This window comes from Portunus trituberculatus, chromosome 42, assembly GCF_017591435.1.
Source record: "Portunus trituberculatus isolate SZX2019 chromosome 42, ASM1759143v1, whole genome shotgun sequence".
Classification (NCBI taxonomy): domain Eukaryota; kingdom Metazoa; phylum Arthropoda; class Malacostraca; order Decapoda; family Portunidae; genus Portunus; species Portunus trituberculatus.
This window is the reverse complement of record NC_059296.1, coordinates 30,059,512-30,081,368: the sequence shown is the minus strand read 5'-3', so window position 1 is coordinate 30,081,368 and position 21,857 is coordinate 30,059,512. Positions and strand designations below refer to the sequence as shown.

The window sequence follows — 21,857 nt, the reverse complement described above, 5'->3', positions numbered from 1 at the left end:
CTCACACTTTCCTTGCTCTCTCCCCTCACCCACACCCTCCCTTCCCTCTCTCTCTCTTCCTCTCCGGTGATGGGGGTCGCGAGTGGCGGTCATCATATTGTGTCCATATTATTTCCGCGTCACTTCTGGGCCATTTACTCCTTACACAGCGTGACTCGTTCCCCTACTGTGATGGCGCAGGAGAATAGGGGCGGAGGAGCAGCATTGTTGCGGAAGGGGAGGTGGTGTGGCGGGTGGCGGGGCCTTCAAGACGATGGAGATGTGAATGCCGGTAAGAGGGGGTGATGGTGTTGTGGTGGTGCGGTGGTGATGGTGTTATAAGTATTGATATTGTTGGTGGTGGTATTGTGGGATTAGTTACTGTGGAAGTACTAGATAGGGTCGTGGTACAGGTAATGTGGAGTTAGTTAAGGTGATAGTAATAGTGGTGGTGGTAGCGGAGGAGTGGTTGTATTATTCTAGGTTAGAGTAATGTAAACTGGTCTTTGTTTGTGTTTGTGTTAGAGGAAGAGGTTGGCTAAGAATTGCTAATTACTATGTAAAGAATATCATAAGTAACACTAAAAATACATCTAGGTAGTGAGTTGAGTAGAAAAAAAAAACATTCTTATCATGTTGGCTAATTCATTCAGTTTGTTGAGATGCCTTTGAAGCAACTGGGCTAAAGTCGCAGTAAGGTAGCATAACATAATCACGTCGAAAGCTTGAGGCCTAAAGAATGAACGATGAAATGAATGAAGGTGACATGTTGTCAAGATAGGAAGTAATGCAGAAGAAATGTTATGCTTATATTGCTTAGACAGACAGGTTAATGGGAAAAGATTTTTAATAACAAAGAAAGAGCAGAATAATTAGTTAAGTGCATATAGAAAGAAAAGGAAAAAAAATATCTTAATTGCTTTCCTCTCCTCCCTTCCACACTAAAAACTGAATATGAAAGGGTCTTGGTACTACGTTCAGTAACATAGCGCCTCTGTAACAACGAAAAAAAATTTCTTGATACACAGTGTGACCAACACATTGTAATCTTGCAGCACAGTATTTCCTCATTGACCAAATATAATATTTTCAGATAATATCCCTTCATTCAGATCAATATTCACCCATCTTAGAAATATTTCTTTCACGTTGACTTGTCAGACTTTTGGCGCAAATTTCGTGGTGGAATATAAGGGACGACTAAACCACGAGTGAGCGCAGCATGTACATGAGTGGTGTGCTGGTAAGGGTTTAGCCATGACAAGTTTAGACTCTCAAGGCACATAGGATGAAAAATAGGGGTGACCTCATCCTAGCAGCTGTTCCATTCCTGGCCGAGGGGCGCGAGAGTAATGGAAGCGTGGGTGTAATAGAGCTCTAGGGCACAGCACCGTGACCGCCCGCGCCTGGTAATGCGACACGCTAGAGGAGCCACCCGGAAGAGCCGTAAGAGAAGGGAAGCGAGGGAGGTGTTAACGACGCTGGAATGTGTCTGGCCAGCGGCATGGAGACAACAGACCTGCTCCTCGTCCTCGTCCTTGCTGCTTGGCCCATATTTTGAAACGTTCCTGTGTCGCATATCTAATGCTTCCAAAAGATTCTAGTTCAACTTACAAGGGTTCTAAGGGAATATTTATGGTTTTAGTGACATTGATGGTAAGTTTTTTTTTATTATGAATGGGAAAACAGTCTTGAGAACCAGGCTAAACATGTGGCAACTGAAAATAATCATTGTAAGAGAGCAAAGCACTTTAGAATATGGGCCAGTTTGACGTGCAATCCCCAGCCTGTGCCTCATCCGCTAAGGACTCATAGGTCTTTCATGAGCAAAATGTGGCACGATCTTTCCTGGTGAAGTGCCGCGCTGTAGACAAATGAACCTCCCTTAACGAGACTCGCGCCTCCCCATCGGAAATTCCCGTCAGTTATCGCCTCGTCGACGGAACTCAGGATCATTGAGTGCCAGTAAAGAGTTGGTGGAGAAGCCCTCGCGGTATCTACAACCAGACGAGGAGCAGAGGAAGAGCAGAGGAAGCCAAGAGATAGAACCAAACGAGGGAAAATCTTGCCGCAACCTCGTCCTCCTCGCCCCGTCTTCGGAGAGAATATAGACTCCAGTGCCGCGCTGATAAAGGTCACGAGGGGCAGAGTGAGCGGCGTGACCCCATCAGCCAAACAGAGGGAAAACTGACCCGGAGGTAGTGCAGGGCGGGGAGAGGTGAGATGCGAGTGGCAGAGAGAGAGAAAGAGAGAGAGAGAGAGAGAGAGAGAGAGAGAGAGAGAGAGAGAGAGAGAGAGAGAGAGAGAGAGAGAATGAAAGCTACCACGTTTTGATTCATATGGCTCTTACTAGGAATTCTTTTTACATGCATTTAATACTGTGATAATATCGTTTACAGATATCTAAAAAAAAAAAAAAAGCGCATAAAGAACCAAAAAATTAAATCTTTATTAGTCTCTCTTATTGAAGGAAACTATTAAAGCAAAGTTGTGTGAAGTTAGTTCAGGAGTGGAGGAAAAAGGGCTATTACTACCTATTATTTTTGTTTTTTTATTTTATTTATACCATGTGGGCTTTTCACGGGAATTTATGGGCTGAAGGGGATACTTTTTGGGGTACCTCCTATGTCAAAGCCCACCCGCTAGGAAACCATTGCCCCGAGTGAGGAAGCCCAACCTACACTCGGACCGTGGACAGGATTCGAACCCGTGCGCTTGGAGACCTCTCGGACCCCAAAGCGCACATGGTTCTTAACTCAGCCAGCGCCTCTTTTACGTAATAAGAGACAGAAGGGAAGGTTCGATGTGTTGTCTTGCTGTTTCATACGTCTTGAACACCAGGCAAAACTAAACTTCCTGACTCATCGTTCTTTTTCGTTTTAAGAGTTGTAATAATAAGTACGCTTTTCGTTTCCATTTTTTACTATTTTTGTGACTTTGGTCTATCTTATTGACTTACAAAACACAGAAAAAAAGAACACGCCACTATTTTTTTTCTACCATGTATAAAAATGTAATTCCTAATATGAACTGAATTTTTTAGGTGTGAGTATTTATCTGTTGTGTCGACATTGAGTGGACACCAGATAATGTAAATAATGTAGATTTGAGGAATTACTTTAAAAAAAAATCATCATAGTATAAAACTAGTGTGTGTGTGTGTGTGTGTGTGTGTGTGTGTGTGTGAGCAAACTTTCATATTCCCTGAATCATTTCTATATCTATTACATTTTCTTCTTCCAACTAAATTATTTGAATGTCCTGCACACAATAGAAACAAAACTCTGATAATTTACATTCAGTCCATCAGTCAGTAAACCAGCCCATTAGCCTAAAACGGATTCTCTCTCTCTCTCTCTCTCTCTCTCTCTCTCTCTCTCTCTCTCTCTCTCTCTCTCTCTCTCTCTCTCTCTCTCTCTCTCTCTCTCTCTCTCTCTCTCTCTCTCTCTCTCTCTCTCTCTCTCTCTCTCTCTCTCTCTCTCTCTCTCTCTCTCTCTCTCTCTCTCTCTTTTTTTTTTTTTTTTTTAAACAAAACTTAATACAAAGGAACATGTACCCAAAGGCGCACTGTCGTGTGCTACCTATTCTAAGGGTACTACAATCTATTTCTCTACAATATTTACAAGACTTAAAAATAGATAATATACAAGATGGTCAGCATGTAAATGGAGCACTATTCGTTTCACTTCACTAGCACTATTCACGCACTGCACTACACTGAGTGTCACGTCACAAAGAGTGTCAGAGGAGTTGGCAGTGTCTGTCTCCACTTATGTGCCATCAGTTTGACACTGTGTGTGTTCATCTCCTGGACGTGAGGCACCGCGGCCGTGAACAAGTTCCACATCCTGGAGACGCGTCCTGCGAAGGTGCGTTGATGCTGACACCCGTGGGATCGCGGCACCTCTACGGCGTCACCACCATTGAGCACCGTTCTCGTGCTCCGTGCGGTGACTCTTAGAGGATGACGCAGCCCTGCCAGATGTGGCACTCTTTGCACCTGTGCCTTATGGAACACTACGATCGCCGCCACGTCTCTGCGGTGTTCCAGTGAATCAAGGGGACGCTCAGGCTCTGGGTGAGGTGGTAGTGCAGCATCTACTAGCCGTATGGCGCGGCGTTGGATGCTGTCCAGTCTCCTTCTGTGTGTGGCGGCACAGGACATCCAGGAGAGAGCTGCGTATTCAAGGTGGGGCCGCACCTGTGCCTTGTACAGCAGCAGTCTCCCTTCCTGTCGAGGAAACTGGCGATCCTTCTGAGAGCGGAGATCCTGTGAGAGGCTTTCTTGGCAATGGTTTTGACATGCCTGTCAAACCTCAGCCCTCGATCCACCTCCACTCCAAGTATCTTGACGTCATCTTGGAGTGGGAGAGCAGCAGCGCCAAAAGACAACTTTCCTGCCATTGCTGCCATGGCGGCTGGGGACCGAGAGACAACCATTGCTTGTGTCTTCTCCGGCGCGAATGTCACTTGCCAGCGAGCACCCCACTCCTTTATCACTCGTAGCTGCTGATTGATGGCCTCAGCAGCCCGCCCACTGTCCTGGCGTGGATAGGTATAGGAGAGGGTGCAGTCATCAGCATAGGCCATGACTCCTGGCAGTAGCTGGAGAAGATCATCCACGTAGATATTCCACAGGAGTGGGCCAAGAATTGAACCCTGTGGCACTGATGCCTCCACAGGCAGGGACTCAGATGTTTGCCCGTTGACAACCACCTTGAGGCTTCTGTCCTGCAGGTAATTTCCCAAGAGTCGTAGCAAGCCACCCTGGATGCCTTTAGCACGAAGCTTTTCTAGTAATCCGTTGTGCCATACTTTATCAAAAGCTCCTGCTATGTCCAAAGCAACCACTATAGTGTCCTTGCCGTCGTCGAGGGCGTCCTGCCAATGCCTGGTGAGAAGCATCATTAGGTCGGAGGTTGACCTTCCAGGTCTGAACCCAAACTGTTGGTCTGAGAGGAGGGCATTGTCCTTGAGATGGCTACACACCACCTCTGCCACGACCCTCTCAAACACTTTACCCACCACTGACAACAGGGATATGGGTCTGTAGTTTTTGGGTCCGTCCTGAGCTTTTTGTGTACGGGAACTACTCGAGCCTCCTTCCACACTGAAGGCCAGACGTTTTCCCGTACACAAGTTGTGAAGACTTGGGTGAGAGGGGCAGCCAGTTCCTGGGAGCATCGCTTCAGCAGGTGCGGGCTGATGTCATCAGGGCCGGTGGCTTTCTGTGTGTCCAGCCCCCGCAATAATCGCTTCACCTGCTGATGCGTCACCTCCACCATGGTGACAGTCTTCTCACATTGCTGGACCAGCTGAGGCGGTGGCTGCTGTGGATTCCCGACCTTCATTTTTCCAGCAAACAAGGAAGCCAGCAACTGTGCCCTCTCCTTACTGCTGGTGGCGACAGTACCGTCCTGCTTGCTGAGGGAGGGATGGATTCTTGGTGGCCAGTTCCTTGTTTGTCCTTAACAAGAGACCACCAAGTTTTGTTTCCTACGCCAGTGCCACACAGTTTCCGGCGCAGGCTTTCCTCCCACTTTTTTAAGGCCCACTTGCTGGTTACCACCATCCTCCTGCATGCAGCCCTGTGCAGGTCCTTGTTGCGCCGAGTCGGGTTCCTCTTGTAGCGGAGCCAGGCAGCATACTTTGCCTCGGCAGCAACACGGCAACGGTAGCCAAACCATGGCTGATCCGTCGATCTGGTGGTGTATTCCCTGTGTGGGACGTGGCGTCTCTGGAGGGCGAGAAGGTGAGAGGTGAGTGCAAGTGCTTCACTCTCTGCTCCTCCCTGTAGCAGAGTGGCCCATGGGGTGTGGGTCAGGTCGCGGCGCAGGGAAGCCCAGTCTGCTTTGTTCCACAGCCAGATGGTGCGGGTGGTGGCCTCGTCCTGAGCCACGCCCACTGAGTACAGTCTCTCTCTCTCTCTCTCTCTCTCTCTCTCTCTCTCTCTCTCTCTCTCTCTCTCTCTCTCTCTCTCTCTCTCTCTCTCTCTCTCTCTCTCTCTCTCTCTCTCTCTCTCTCTCTCTCTCTCTCTCTCTCTCTCTCTCTCTCTCTCTCTCTCTCTCTCTCTCTCTCTCTCTCTCTCTCTCTCTCTCTCTCTCTCTCTCTCTCTCTCTCTCTCTCTCTCTCTCTCTCTCTCTCTCTCTCTCTCTCTCTCTCTCTCTCTCTCTCTCTCTCTCTCTCTCTCTCTCTCTCTCTCTCTCTCTCTCTCTCTCTCTCTCTCTCTCTCTCTCTCTCTCTCTCTCTCTCTCTCTCTCTCTCTCTCTCTCTCTCTCTCTCTCTCTCTCTCTCTCTCTCTCTCTCTCTCTCTCTCTCTCTCTCTCTCTCTCTCTCTCTCTCTCTCTCTCTCTCTCTCTCTCTCTCTCTCTCTCTCTCTCTCTCTCTCTCTCTCTCTCTCTCTCTCTCTCTCTCTCTCTCTCTCTCTCTCTCTCTCTCTCTCTCTCTCTCTCTCTCTCTCTCTCTCTCTCTCTCTCCATAACACCATCGTCAGTGCCATCACGGAGGCAGGAGTGGCCGGGGTGCGGGCAGAGTGGCGTTGGGAGTGACTGTAGTGGAGGGTAGGGAGCAAGGAAGACGAGAAGGCGGAGATGCTGGGAGGCTGGAAGGAGGGGAGGCGGGGACGTGTGAGGCGCTGAGCTGCAGTAACGAGCGCCTTCCCTCTGAGCAGGAAGTGGCTCTAAGTGCCGCGTGGGAGGCCCGGGCTGATAAGATAGCTCGTGGATCGCAGACAGGATAAGGAGACGGACTATTCTGAGGGAGAGAGGAGGTACAAAACTCGGAGAGAGCGGAAAGTTACGGGTGAGAGATGTGGTTCATAAAGGAGAAGATGTGTGATGGTGAAAGGGAGAGGAGAATGAGAGAAGGAGAGGCGAGGAGAGAGGAATGGCAGGAAGGAGGTGGAGGAAGCTAAACTGAGGAGGTAAAAGTGGTGAGGAAGGAATGTCTTATAGCGAAGGGAGGGAAATTATGGGAAATGGAAGGCAAGTTGTTGTGTTTACTTTGGAAGAGAGTAACTTTAGACTCTTAATACTAGTGAATGTATGGGCCAATAATAGATAAATGAAAACTTGGGCCGATGGTAAATAAGTGATCACTGAAAGTTTAATTGTAAATGTAAATTGAGAATTGTTCTTTTATAGTTTGCAAGTAGAGAGAGAGAGAGAGAGAGAGAGAGAGAGAGAGAGAGAGAGAGAGAGAGAGAGAGAGAGAGAGAGAGAGAGAGAGAGAGAGAGAGAGAGAGAGAGAGAGAGAGAGAGATTACACCGTAAAGCAGAATAAAACCAACATTTTTCATCATAGTAAGCTTAATCAAAAACATCCACTGGTCTATTCTTCTCCTCTGCTTAGAGTCCCTGGAAGTCTCATCGCTAAAAACCTGCACCTCAAAGGCTTGTTGTTCACTCATTTGACGTCACCGCACACCTCGCTCTTGAGCTTCGCGGGCACGTGGCGGCGGCTCTTGAGACGTGACGAGATTGAATAAAGGGGAACCACGAGAGATTACCGATTCGTTTAGTGTCTCCAGCATATAGCAAAGGATAGGAGTAATTGATATATATTCTTTTAGTTTAAGCGTCAAATCAACACGCTTCTTTTAACGATGGCCTGGATCTCGCTGGAATAAAAGGCTTGATTTCGAACCCTCTAGATAGCTGCTTCTTCCATGACCTCTTGTGTTGGCGTCGTATAGAGTTAACCTCACGTTTCATCCCAGGTCAACACGATTCTTTTACCGATGGACGTGTATCTGAATCTGGCTGTATAAAAGGCGATGAGTTGTTGAGTTGTTGGCTGTGAATGTTGCCTTTCGAATGACACTCTCTGACTTGTTCCTCTTCACTGTCTCTTCTTTTGCTCTCTTCCATGACATACAGACTATCTTGCCCAGAGACTCACGCCCTGAGAAGCATGCCCGGAAACTCACAACTCCATCCCAAATACTCACACCCCGACGCCCCGACACCCATTTCCCACAAATCATCCCGCGACGTCTGAGACACTCTGAAACGTATTGACACTCATGGCATGCCACAACACCCAAACATCCCAACAACAGCACCTTTACACTCGACTCCATAGGTACCCACCATAACACGAGAGAGAGAGAGAGAGAGAGAGAGAGAGAGAGAGAGAGAGAGAGAGAGAGAGAGAGAGAGAGAGAGAGAGAGAGAGAGAGAGAGAGAGAGAGAGAGAGAGAAAAAAAAAAAAACCTTCGCGGGAACAAAGTTTGGCGTGGGATGAGGCGGACCATAAACCTCAGCGATAGTGTCTCCACCCGAGGCTGTTGTCGCTAAATGTCACCCAGGACTAGCTACCTTCTTAATTACCACGATAATATCTGCATTGCAAATTTATACAGGCTCCATGTGCTTTACGGAGATGCTAATGGCCGCCAGGAAAGATCATCCAGTCAACCGACTCTTAAATCCTGGAATAAAGTGGGCGGTTTGTCCACAGCAGCTTCTCAGTTTGCCACAGAAGTCGGTGACGGGGCGGCGTGGCTCAAGGCAAGGATACGAGCGGCGGGAAGAGGGCGAGCAAATACTGTGAGGGCTGTTGGAATGGCCTGTGGGGTCTGCGAGAGGCATGGATCTGGCAGACGCAAGCCAAATCAAGTTAATAAACACATAATGGTGATCCTCTTTCTCTGTATCTCTTCCTTCGTCAGGCTAAACAAGAGGCGTCTTTTGTCTCATCCCTCTCATTTGGTACACTCATTGTTACACTAGATATCTGCAGAGGAAGCGACGACAAGCCTTTGGAGGATCTGTGACAAAAGAACAGCCCGACTTCTCGTTCGGGAGACAGTAAGGAGTCCATTAAGCTTCTATCTCGCATACCACCGCCGACGCCCGCCCTGGTCTGGCCAGGTGCGCCGTCGCTCGCCTGCAGAAGCGACACGCGCGGCCAGGGGATGAAGTCGTTCCCGATGAGCCGATAACTGCCGAGCTAATATGTGTTCGAGAATTCCATTTGTCGGAACAATTGCCAACAGCGTGGTCCTATTCTTTTTCATTATCTGCATTGAGATGGCTACAGCGCCGCTAGATTAAACCATAGCAACACACGCCGCGCTCACAATGGAGGAGTAAACTGGTTCGCAGGATCGCCAGATTAGTCCCTGTGGTTCCATGCATATAACAGCGGTTAAGCCTTGAGTCCGGTGTTGTAGCGTGACGGCGTGGACACCGGCGTGTGTGTGCGGCTCAGACTACCACACTGCCTACTTCCCCCAATGGAGCGACAGACACTGACAGCTTCTCGTAATCCCTTTGCGGCACTCGCTGATGTGGTGGCGCGTCCCTGCCCCGCTGAGGCTGAGAGAACAGTGCATGGTTAGCAGGAGTGAGGACCAGCTGTCTTGGACTAACTACGGGCATATCCCAGTCTAATTCTGTTGATTTATGTATATTTTCTCCTATAGATTATCATTTTTCTTAAAGAGAGGAATATCAAGTCACTTTTTATAACTACATTGGTTTCTTTATGGCAACTTGAATTGAACGTGTTTTGTCTTAGTTTCTTGACGCCTACTGTAAAGAATAACATAATATTGAAGGCCATCATTTCGTTTAGAATTCTCATATTCATAACTTCATAAGAATAAATATGATGATGATGATGATGATGATGATGATGATAATGATGACGGTATTTGTGATAATCATGACGTTAGCAACAAAGACAACTCACTGCTTTACTGAGAGAAGAGAAAATATCAATGATTTTTCCTCGACCTATGATATGGCTGCGACTTTGCACGAGTTTATGGGTACTTAGTGTTAGGCTAATGGTTTCAGGGCACGATGCTCCTTTGACTATTAAACTTAAAACCTGTGCTCATCTTTGGCTGAATCTGTCTTCTCCATCTTCTTGGTTTTCCTCCTTATACCGTCCTCTTGTTTTCTGGTTTTCATCTCCATTTAGCTATTTAAAAGTAACACACATGCAACTAACTTGACTTCTGCTTTGGGCATTGCAGGTTATTTATGTCTTATTTATTTTCTGCACGTTCTTTCTCCCTACGTCATCGTTCGTATTTCCTTACTTCCATCGTAAATCTGTCATCAGCTCATGTTGACAGCTTTTAACTTGTGCTAGAGGAAGTTACTGAGGTTTTACGAAGTACGCATTAATATTTTATGAAAGATTAGGAAGTGAGAGAAAACACCCATAAAAGGTAACATGTCATCTTTGAAAATAGCAGAACAGGCCTGACAACACCTCACAATGTTTAAGTATACAGGCCTCGGTCGTCAGTGTGAAAAAAAAAAAAAAAACATGAAGGAAAACACGATTCATCATGTACGTAGCCTTGGACATGATCTTCACGAGAGGCCAAGAAAAGGTGCCTTGAAGTCGTCTGACGCTAAGAACAAACCAGACAACCAAACATTTAGTGAACCAGGCAGATCTGCACTCGCTCACATTGGTATACGGAGGAAGTTGTACCAGTCAGGGAAGTTTATCGTCCTTACCAGAAGAAACTTTGTCAGATAATGAGAGTCCGCGCCCCTCATTAAGGCCGCGGGATGATTATCGGGCGTCTCCTCACTCCTCCTGTTCCTGGGGACTTAATGGACCGGTTGTTGTTGTGTTGCGCTTTCACTGAACCACTATCGCCAATTGTTATGGTTACCGAGCGTCTATCTGTGACTGTTAGTGCCCGTGCTGGTGTGTCTGCTGGGTCTCTTGGGTCTGTCTATGTGTGTGTGTGTGTGTGTGTGTGTGTGTGTGTGTGTGTGTGTGTGTGTGCGAGTTGGAAAGGGTATGTGTTGGGAAAATTAAGGTGATGTGTGTGGGGGGGGGGAATGTGTATATTTGTGTGTGTGTGTGTGTGTGTGTGTGTGTGAGAGAGAGAGAGAGAGAGAGAGAGAGAGAGAGAGAGAGAGAGAGAGAGAGAGAGAGAGAGAGAGAGAGAGAGAGAGAGAGAGAGAGAGAGAGAGAGAGAGAGAGAGAGAGAGAGAAATTTGTTAGTCTATTTATGATTAATTGTTCTGTTTGTGTCATGTATTCTTTACTATGGAGGGAATAAGCAGAGCCTATGTTCTTTCTAGGTGAATGGTGGGCGGCTGTTCGCGGGGCCCAGAGGCTGTTTAGGTGAAGGCATCAGCGAGGAGGGTGAGTGTTACTGTGTTTCTTTCAGTGTGCGTGCCAACATTCTATTTATTAAGAAGGTTGATTTTTCCGGTTCTAAGTTGGAAATGCACCCAGGAAGTTGTTTATTTATGGAATGTGTCAATAGAGATTAATTCAATATATTGGTGCCACTTATAAGGAGAATGATATATATCAACGCTTATGTATAAAGGCGTTTTTCTTATACGTGGAAAAAAGACGAAAAAGAAATTTGTATATTATCTGTAGCTATTTTTGTGGTGCATATTTGTTCATTCTTTGTATAAAAAAAGAAAAACTCTTCATGTTAATGAGATGGAATATAAGAAATGAAAAGGAACAAATATTTTCACTCAAGAAGAGTTGATTAAAAAGCTTATTCATTTTCAACAAATTGATAAAGAAAAAGAATAAAAAGTTAGCCATTTAAGGATCGGTTGCCTTGCTTCCTTATAATTGTGAGATACTTCAAGTCATTACAAAAGAACACAGCAATGCCTTACTGTTCTTACAACATGTATCACTCGGCATTTACTGATCATATACATACACAGCTTGCACGAAACATTATGTAGGCTTCTCGAGACAGAATTTTGTGATGAAATTTATATATTCATATTTAGTACATTTTTATGTTCTTTTTTGTATTTCCTTATATAACTCTACGAGGTCTCAACTTTTTCGATCATTTACACACACACACACACACACACACACACACACACACACACACACACACACACACACACACACACACACACACACACACACACACACACACACACACACACACACACACACACACACACACACACACACACACAGACGGACTCGAACACAAGAATATAAATAACTGCGTAAATTAAAGCCTGAAGAGAGAGCAAGACGCATAAATAAGAAGGTTGAGCTTTGTTGCGGCAGGTTGTTGTCTCGTAAAGACATTTCCTTACTGACTGATAAGGCGGCATCGCTCGCGGGAATCGTCACCTCATCGTCGCGCAGGTGTTGGGACTTCTATTTCAGTTCATCAAGACACCATTGCGACCGTCAGGTATTGTGTGGCGATGGTAGACACTCGCTCCGACTGGGTGTTAGATCATGGTGGATATTGTTGGGTTTAATTTTTTCTTGATATATTGCGTGAATGGACTCTAAATTTCGTAGTGTAGGTATTATGATATTTTTATTCTGTCTCACTTTAGTTTTTTGTGTCTTGTTATGTGTTTGATTCTGTGTTTTATGGTGAGTCTTCTTATGTTTGATTATCTTGTTTCCATGTCTGATTCTGTGCCTCATTTATGCTTCTGTTCATTCTGTTTTTATTCTGTGTTTGATTGTGATTAATTTTCTAGCTTGGTTCTATATTTGATTCAATATTCAATTTCGTTTTATTATATGTATATTTTTTATTCTCTATTTGACTGTTTATTGCCTTGTCTCTGTTTTGGATTATGTGTTTAACTATGTTTGCGATTAGTCTTATGCTTCATTTATCATCATCAGCTTAAGGCAGAAGTTTAAAGAAAGCATCTGGTTTGGCTCAGTGAGTCTTGTCTTATATATATCATAATGTAATACAAGGCAGAATTTTGCAAGCTTACCTCGCCATCTCTCCTTTTGCCGGGACTACACGACAGCACACAAGAAGCAATCAACACAGTTACTTTTTTGGGAAAATGGCCCATTTCAATGCTTGCAGCACCTGCATTGCGAGCACGATATCGTACATGTGTAGGGTTTCTGAGTATTGCCTCGCGGGACACTGGGAGGGGGGGATGGCAAGGACAAAAGATAGTGACCTGGAGCAGTGGTTAAGTGATGGACAGTCAGGGATAGTGATCTAAATGAACCGAACTATATCTTACCGGAAACTGAGCGCTTTTCAATCCATAAGTGACTGAGGAATATTCGCATACTTCCCACTAACCTTGTTTTCCAATGCATCGGGAAACTTTGTGTGGCGCCGTGAGGCTGTGCAAAGGTGTCACTGAAAATCCTGCCTGCGCCACTATAGAAGTCTTAAAAATTACGCCTTCATAAACACTCAAGGAAGATTATCTGAGCTCACAGATGCATAAGAACTAACTGCCACTATTTTAGTCCAAGAACACATACAAAAAAGTAAGAAAAAAAAAACTACATAGATAGTTACCCATTTCTTGAAAGATTGCAACGCACAAAAGTTTCATTTTATTCATTTTTCCTAACGATGAATTTCATTTTTAAAAATAATACACGAAGAAAAAATACACAAATAACATGGTTCTGAGATTGCTGTATTCCGTCCGAAAGTAGCGAGAGGTGAGCGTGGGCGTCTCACTGTTACACACGATTGGTTGTCGCTAAAGTTTGGCCGCTGAGTCACCCAGCCCAGGCGTGGTGGGCGAGGAGGGATCGGCTCGGCGCCATGAGTTGAGATGCTGGGTGCAGCGCCGCAGGTAGTGTGTGATCAATAAAGAATTATTCCTGTGGGAGGGAGCGTGGCGGGATGGAGCGGGGAGGGTCAGGATGGGAATGAGGCAGGCGGGACCGGGCAGGGCGGGGCGGGGCGGCAGGGAAGACACAGAATAATTCATGAACTCGTGAGGAAAGATGGTGACTGTTGGTCTTAATGGACGACAGAACTCTCAACTTAGATGCCACACTCTGCTCTATGTTTTCTTGTCTTGTGTTGATATTTTCAGTATAAGCAGCAGTGCAGCGGCTGATGTGACCCGCCGACTTTGGCTTTCTGTCTCCAGCATACAAGGAAGAATAATTGCGTGAAGACATGGCTACTTTTTAGCAAATATTTCATGAGTCTGGTAAACATGATATCTTTAAATTAATAAGATAAATTTGCAAGTGTGTTAAAACAAGCAAGATTTATTAGATGAGTAAAGCTAGAAATTGTATTGTCTTATCGTCATTGATAGGTGGATTGTTCGGCAGAAAGAAAGACAAGAGAGAGAGAGAGAGAGAGACAGAGAGAGAGAGAGAGAGAGAGAGAGAAAAAAAAAAGAAGAAAAAAAAAAAAAACGGAACTACCTAAATTGGTGCAAGGAACGGTTGTACTGGCCGGGACGTAGTAACTAGGAAGCAGAAACTAACCAGACCTTGCTTTACTTGTGGTGAAGAAAATACTACACATAAAGAGGAGGAAATGTGGAAGGCAGTAGGAAAACTGAAACTGGTGCAGGAAAACTATATTATCTAACGTTTCGACTGCAAATCTTCTTCAAAGGAAATGTAGCAGACATTCTCAGAGCAACTGTGTATAAACCCTTGTAGCAAATCACCACTCTGGGCCTCACGGATCTTAACGGTGTACAAGAGACGACTTAAGAGATACGTTTGAACTTGTAAAAAAAGAATCTTTCACACATGCAATGGGAAACTTATGAAGCCATTGAATCTCAGCGATGAAATATTATGATTTAAGGGATTGCTAATTTTAAATATATTCTACGTCCATGGATGGAAGGCAAGGAAATAAGAATGGAGTGAAGTGAGTGTAGAAAAATGTACACTGAGGAAAGTGAGCTATAAATAAAGGAAGGATATGAAGTTACTTAAAATACGGAAGTTTATTAAACACAGTAATTTCGGCCACAATGAAATGTGTTGGTCGGTCATTCGTTGCCTCGCCAAAGGAAGCTACTGTAATTGTATATATATACGTAAACTACAAAGCCAAGAGATGCATTAAGCAGAGATGGGTCTGAGGGTGTTTGCCAGGGAGTTCATATGAGACTTGGCAATCTGTATAAAATCTAACTGTAGGAAATCTCACTACTGTAACAAAGAAAATGATGGAATAAAGTGATGCTGCTGGAATTAATGGTGGAAAAGGTACTTGGATAATAAAAAATCTAGGAATAAAAGAGTACTGGAAATGATGACGTAAAACAATGCTGGCAGAAAAAAAAATTAAGGGCAATGGTACTGAGGAAAAGAAACAGTACCAGAAGCAATGAGATGGAATAGTAATAAAAAACATTGAAATAAGGCAGTACAAGAAACCATTGGATGTGATTGCACTATAAACAAAGGGGAAGATGATAACCATAACTGCTTCCACACACACACACACACACACACACACACACACACACACACACACACACACACACACACACACACACACACACACACACACACACACACACACACACACACACACACACACACACACACACACACACACACACACACACACACACACACACACACACACACACACACACACACACACAAATGACTCAGTTGAATGAAAATAGCTATAGGATGGAAACAAGCCAACACAAACTTTATTTAAATTGTGTGTAAAACCATGTACTACAATTCGACGAACACACACACACACACACACACACACACACACACACACACACACACACACACACACACACACACACACACACACACACACACACACACACACACACACACACACACACACACACACACACACACACACACACACACACACACACACACACACACACACACACACACACACACTGCAGCTACATTAGTAATAGGTTAGATAGTTACTCCTATTTAGGTTCTGTTGGGTTTAGTTAGGTAAGAGTTAGTTCACTTAGATAAGGTTGGAAATATTTGGGTTAGATTAAAACAAATACGGTACGATATCATTCTGACGATCATTTCTATTTCATAAAAGGAACTTCATTGAGAGCTGCTTCTCTTTATTTATTTATGTATGTTGGACAGCTCGGATGGAAGTGCCGGTCTGGTAAGCATATGTTTTAGATATATAGATGTGTTTCTTCCCTTCTTAGATAACGATCGATTAATTTTCATTCAGTAATCAACCGAAGGAGCATTTCTCACAGTGAAGAGATGAAAGAAGGTTTGCATTTTGAAGAAGTGGAGTCATATTATGGAGCCACCGTTTGTCATCTCCCTGCGATATGTGTCATTCCGTGGCAGAGACTCAGACCAGAAGACCAGGATCAATCAAGCATCATTTCTCAGTGCAAAGACGAGGAAAACGACTCTGAGAAATTCAAGTCATATGGAGCCACCGTTTGTCATCTCCCTGCAGTTTGTGTCTATCCGTGGCAGAAACTCAGACCAGAAGACCAGGATCCAATCGAACATCATTTCTCACAGTGCAGAGATGAGAAAAACGACTCTGAGAAATTGAAGTCATATGGAATCATCCTATGTCATTCCCTTGCAGTCTGTGTCTATTAGTGGCAGAAACTCAGACCAGAAGACCAGGATCAATCAAGCATAATTTTTCAGTGCAAAGATGAGAAAAAAAAAACGCCTGAGGAAGTAGAATCATATAGAGTCATTGCTCGGTATCTCCCTGCATTCTGTGTCTATCCGTGGCAGGAACTCAGACTAAGACCAGGATCAATCAAACATCATTTCTCACAGTGCAAAGATGAGAAAAACAACTGAGGAAGTGAAGTCATATGGAGTCATTGCTCGGTATCTCCCTGCATTCTGTGTCTATCCGTGGCAGGAACTCAGACTAAGACCAGGATCAATCAAACATCATTTCTCACACTGCAACGATGAGAAAAAACGACTGAGGAAGTGAAGTCATATGGAGTCATTGCTCGGTATCTCCCTGCAGTCTGTGTGTATTGGCGGTAGAGGCGAGGAGCAGGAGAGCAGGAGACAGACAGATTCCTCATTGCTCCTCCCGGTCATTGGTGGTGATTCATTTCGTCCATCCGTTACGAGGCGCCGCCAGCCCACTCCGCCTCGCTCCTCGGCCCACACAACTTGATTAAGGACGGGATGATGGATGCACTGGTGATATTCTCTCTCTCTCTCTCTCTCTCTCTCTCTCTCTCTCTCTCTCTCTCTCTCTCTCTCTCTCTCTCTCTCTCTCTGTGTGTGTGTGTGTGTGTGTGTGTGTGTGTGTGTGTGTGTGTGTGTGTGTGTGTGCATTCTTGTCGAAACGCAATAAAAAAATATCATGGAAAGAAAGATAATATGGGAGGACTAACAGAGAGAGAGAGAGAGAGAGAGAGAGAGAGAGAGAGAGAGAGAGAGAGAGAGAGAGAGAGAGCAAGCAACGATGTTAGAGAATTAGAAAAATCAGTGCAGTAGAAAAAGGAAAAATAGACCGAGTAACCGAGACAAAGTAATGAGGAAAAAAAAAAAAACACAGGACGAACAAGAGAGGAAGATTTTATTGCAACGGAACAAAGACTTGGCTCCCAGCGGACGAAGAGCAGCAAAGACTGAAGAATAAGGCTTGTACTCCAAATTCACTTAACTTTTCATTCTCACCACGACACTTTTCAAAATCAACATGTAAGCGATCATAAACAATGACTACTTTCCCTGTTAGTAATAAAGAATATATTGTTAACCCCTTAAGTACTGGGACGCATTTTAACCTTGAGTTCTGCGTACGATTAGATGATTTCATTGACATTAGCAAAGATCTATGGAGGTCAGAAGATTAATGGCCACAGTCTACACTAATTTAATCCCCCACCTAAGTTTCTGAAGCTGTATAAAATCACCAGATAATAAGCGGAATGAATAAGAAAATACATCATGGCACTGAATAGGTTAATCTGTCACTAAAATCAATAAAAACCCTTAAAAAAAAAAAAAAACGTGTAACTTCGGGTATATACAGCTTTTTGAATATAGCGGAAGCGAAACAGACTTTTTTCAGATTATGGTTTAAACTTCATAAGACAGAGACCACTTGGCTACCGAGGCGATCTTGAATAAATCGTAAGCATTGGGTCTGTTCGTTCCCTTGAGGCGTATCAGATGACCGGGGCGGAAGAAGACGAATGTTGCTTTGGGTTCTTCCACGTAATCAGCCAGCGCGGGAGATCACCATGGGAGGGTAGGATGGGATGGGATAGCGGGAAGAATAGAAGGTCGGAGGGAATGAGGATAGCTAGCAAGGTGCAGTGTAATAGATAGCTTACTCTAGTTAATAGGGTAATGGTCAGTGTATAGAAAGGAAGGGAGGAAGGGAATTAAGGAATTTTTTTCTTGAGTGAAGGAGGTTAATCAGAGAGTAACTGAAGAAAGGAGAATGAAAGAAGATAAAAGATAATGAATTAAAATAAGTAACAGAGAGAGAGAGAGAGAGAGAGAGAGAGAGAGAGAGAGAGAGAGAGAGAGAGAGAGAGAGAGAGAGAGAGAGAGAGAGAGAGAGAGAGAGAGAGAGAGTATGAAAGGAAGGAAGTCATTCAGTAATCATAGCCATGAGAGAGAGAGAGAGAGAGAGAGAGAGAGAGAGAGAGAGAGAGAGAGAGAGAGAGAGAGAGAGAGAGAGAGAGAGAGAGAGAGAGTACGGTGAAAAGAAGGGAAAAAAAGGAAATAGAGGGGAAGGAGTGAGAAATGGAAGGAAGGAAAGACAGCTGTGATGATGGTGGTGATGATAATGATGATGATGGGTGTGGGTGATGACAACGGAGAAGGAGGAGGAGGCGGCGGCGGAGGAGGCTGGGCGCTACATTACAACACCATCTTATACAAAACATATCATCAACATAAGACTGTAATTTGATATAGATAACGAAGAGTAAAACATGGCCGGGAGTTTGTGAATGGACTCTTAAAAAAAAACCGCACATGAACGGGAAGTGGGAGGAGGAATGGGAAAGGAGGAATAATGAGAGTGGGTAAGTAGAAAGCGGAAAGTTGTGAAGTTTGGTTAGTTGTAGGGCGTTGGTATGAGGAGGTGAGGAGAAAGATGAAGAGGGGAGAAGGTTGTGTGGTGAAGGAAGGGACAAACGAAAGGAAGTTTGAGTGAGATGAATGCTGTGTGTGTGTGTGTGTGTGTGTGTGTGTGTGTGTGTGTGTGTGTGTGTACATTTTCAGGTTATATTTATTGTTGAAAGGTACTTATAAGGAATAGGATGAAGAGAAAGAGAAAGTGAAAAGAAAAAAGAAAAAAAAGAACACCAACAAGAGGAAGAAGAAAAAAAAGAAAAAAGAAGAAAAAAGAAGAAAACACCAACAAAAACACCACCACCACCACCACCAATACCAACAACAGCAACAACAATTACAATATTAACAAGAACATCACCTTTTTATTCCTCATACATCATTAAGCCTTATTCTTCCTTTAAATAACACAGTAACATACTTTTCCTTCAATAAACCCTCACTGACTTTTCGTTGTCGTGAAATCTATTTTTTTCTTTCCTCCCTTTATACCGTGACATAGATAAAGTCACGACACACACTGTGACATTAAGCTTCCATTGAAGGCGTCACTCACAGCACGGCGCTTGTTCTACCCTCCCGTCTTTATCATTTCAATTTTCAAGTTTTTGTGGTATGTGTTGCGGCAGCGGCCCTCAATCCTTCGCCGCAAGACACATGACTCATATTGTTGTCTCTAACCTCTTCCTCCCCTCAACTCTAGCTTAACTATCTCTTCTAGTTCTAACCCATACCTCATCTGATCATCCCTTCTTGTTTGTGTTTTGCTCCCTTCTCCTCCTTTCTCCTCCCTTCTGATTCATCCCATACTCTCCTGCTCCCAGTCATAGGTCTCTCTATCTCTATTCTACACCCTGTTGTTCTCTTACTCCCTCAATCTTCATTTTTTTTTCTTAATCCAGCTTTCGCGTCTCTTATGTTTCTCTTTCCTACCTTTCCAAATTTCTTTCTGTTCCCAGTCACAATATTCTCCCTATTATATCAACCCTCAGTCCTTTTCATCCCACTCACCGGTTACTCATTACACCTCTTCCTTATGTCATCGCTTACCTATTCTGTCACTTCCAATAATTCTACTCATATTTTTCTCTCGTTTTTCTCATCACTTCTATAATCCTTTCTGTTCCATGCCACTGTTCTCTCCTATCGCGTCTACCTTCACTACTCATATTCCCCATCACTGCCTCTCCTATCACTTCCACTTGCACTTCCGGTGTCTCAAGGTCCTTCGGGCTTTTACTGCCTCTCCCTATCACTTGCTTTCCCATATTTCCTTTCCTATACTCTCTGCTCCCTACCATCACATTCTACCTCCTCACAATTCGTGTTTTCCTCCCAGCGTCTTCTTGTCTCTCTCTTTCTCTCATCCATTTGTTTCCACTTTTCCCATTTCTGCTCAGCTTCGCAGACTAGGTCATCAAAACCGAGTTATTATTATTTTTCTTACATTTTTCATCATTTGTTATCGCTGTCTTTCTTTTGTTTCATCTCGCCGCTTCAGGAAGTGTCAGAGAAACAAAAGTGCGTAGGTGTGTGTGTGTGTGTGTGTGTGTGTGTGTGTGTGTGTGTGTGTGTGTGTGTGTGTGTGTGTGTGTGTGTGTGTGTGTGTGTGTGTGTGTAGGCCGCGTCTTGGCAACACCACACTGCCTACATAGCTAGGTGCTTTTACTAGGGCGAGAAGCGCGTCCACTGATTCACACAAGCCTCCACTCATTCATATGTAAATGACGGCCTCGCTCCTATTAGCACCCGAGAAGGCGACTTATTGGAGCGAACTTACCTTGACGAACTCTTAGGCGAGTCGACCATCTCACCTGCGGCTCCGACAGCCGGGTCACGCCGCCTCGTCTTGTCTATGTGATCTTCGACGGTCTCAACACCCCCCGGCGCCCAATGGTGGCCTTGGTGCCTTGGAGTTACCGGTGGGTCGAGCGAGCGCCGCGCCTAATGCCGAATAAGAGGCCCAATCGAAGGCTGAGTATCGCTACCGCCATCGCCCTCACTAAATGCTGCCTATTGTGGCCCGCGGAGTACTCCAACTTATCAAATTATCAGACCCTTCGCCATCACACCCGCCCACAGCTCTCATATTTATATACTATACATTTTTTTTTCTTTTACTCCTATCCGTTAGTGAAGGGAGGAGTGCGAGGGGAGTCATGGGACGCTGAGATGTTGAAACTTGTGGGCTGTTTTAAGTTTGTAAGAGTTTTTAGATGGATGATTGTCAGGCGTGAGGAGCAACGCGGGGACTTTGGAGTACTGCTACGGGACGAGTGTTGAAACACACTTGGCGGTGCGGACGCTGTGTCAACAACAGGACAGGAAAGTTTCCGTAGTGGCCTGAGGACAAACACGTAAAAGTTATTGGCGATTATATATTATGGCAAATCACGTCGCAGCATCAACAATACTTCATGCTGAGGAGAAGAATGGACGCCCTTAGAGGCGGACAGAGAGTCTTGGCGTAGCCGAGGCGCGGCTCCTCAGTCCCTTGTCTTGCCCCAGATAGAGACTGATGGGGATGAATTTGATTTGCGATGAGGTGTTCCAAAGTGTAACCTCCAATGAATTAAGTGTGCGCGTGCGCGCCTGTATATGTGTGTGTGTGTGTATGTGTGTGTGTGTGTGTGTGTGTGTGTGTGTGTGTGTGTGTGTGTGTGTGTGTGTGTGTGTGGGTGTGTAGCCAGATTGGAGTTCATTGCCTCTGGCCGACTCATTTTCTTTCTGCTTTGCTTTATACATTAAGAATATTTACATGAATCAATATTATAAGTGTATTTCTTTCCTTATTATTTTTCGTACATGTAGACCAAAACACGTACCACTGGAGCGTCTGAGTCCAGCGCACAAATGACTTGTCAGGGAAGCAAACAAGAAAGCAACCACTGAATGTTACAAGTAGTGGAGTCTCAGGGCACCGTCAGCCCACTCCCTACAGAGGACGATCAACTGAGCGATAAATCAGGGTGGAAATAGCTTGGTGGTGAAACAGGTCTTTGCCAAATCTATCGAAAACGCATATAGATCTATTAGCTTTGCCCTATAAATGTGTCCTAGTCATCTGGGGCGGTTAGGTCAACATG

The 21,857-nt window shown here is 44.7% G+C and overlaps 1 long non-coding RNA gene across 2 annotated transcripts in view; it reads left to right on the top strand.

Moving 5' to 3' along the window:
• LOC123517422 overlaps positions 1-21,857 on the top strand; it is a 237,060-nt gene that overhangs the window by 206,343 nt on the left and 8,860 nt on the right. For both annotated transcript variants that reach the window (XR_006678461.1, XR_006678460.1), the window contains one exon: positions 11,040-11,103. This is a non-coding gene — a long non-coding RNA (uncharacterized LOC123517422). The remainder of the gene's footprint in view (positions 1-11,039; positions 11,104-21,857) is intronic.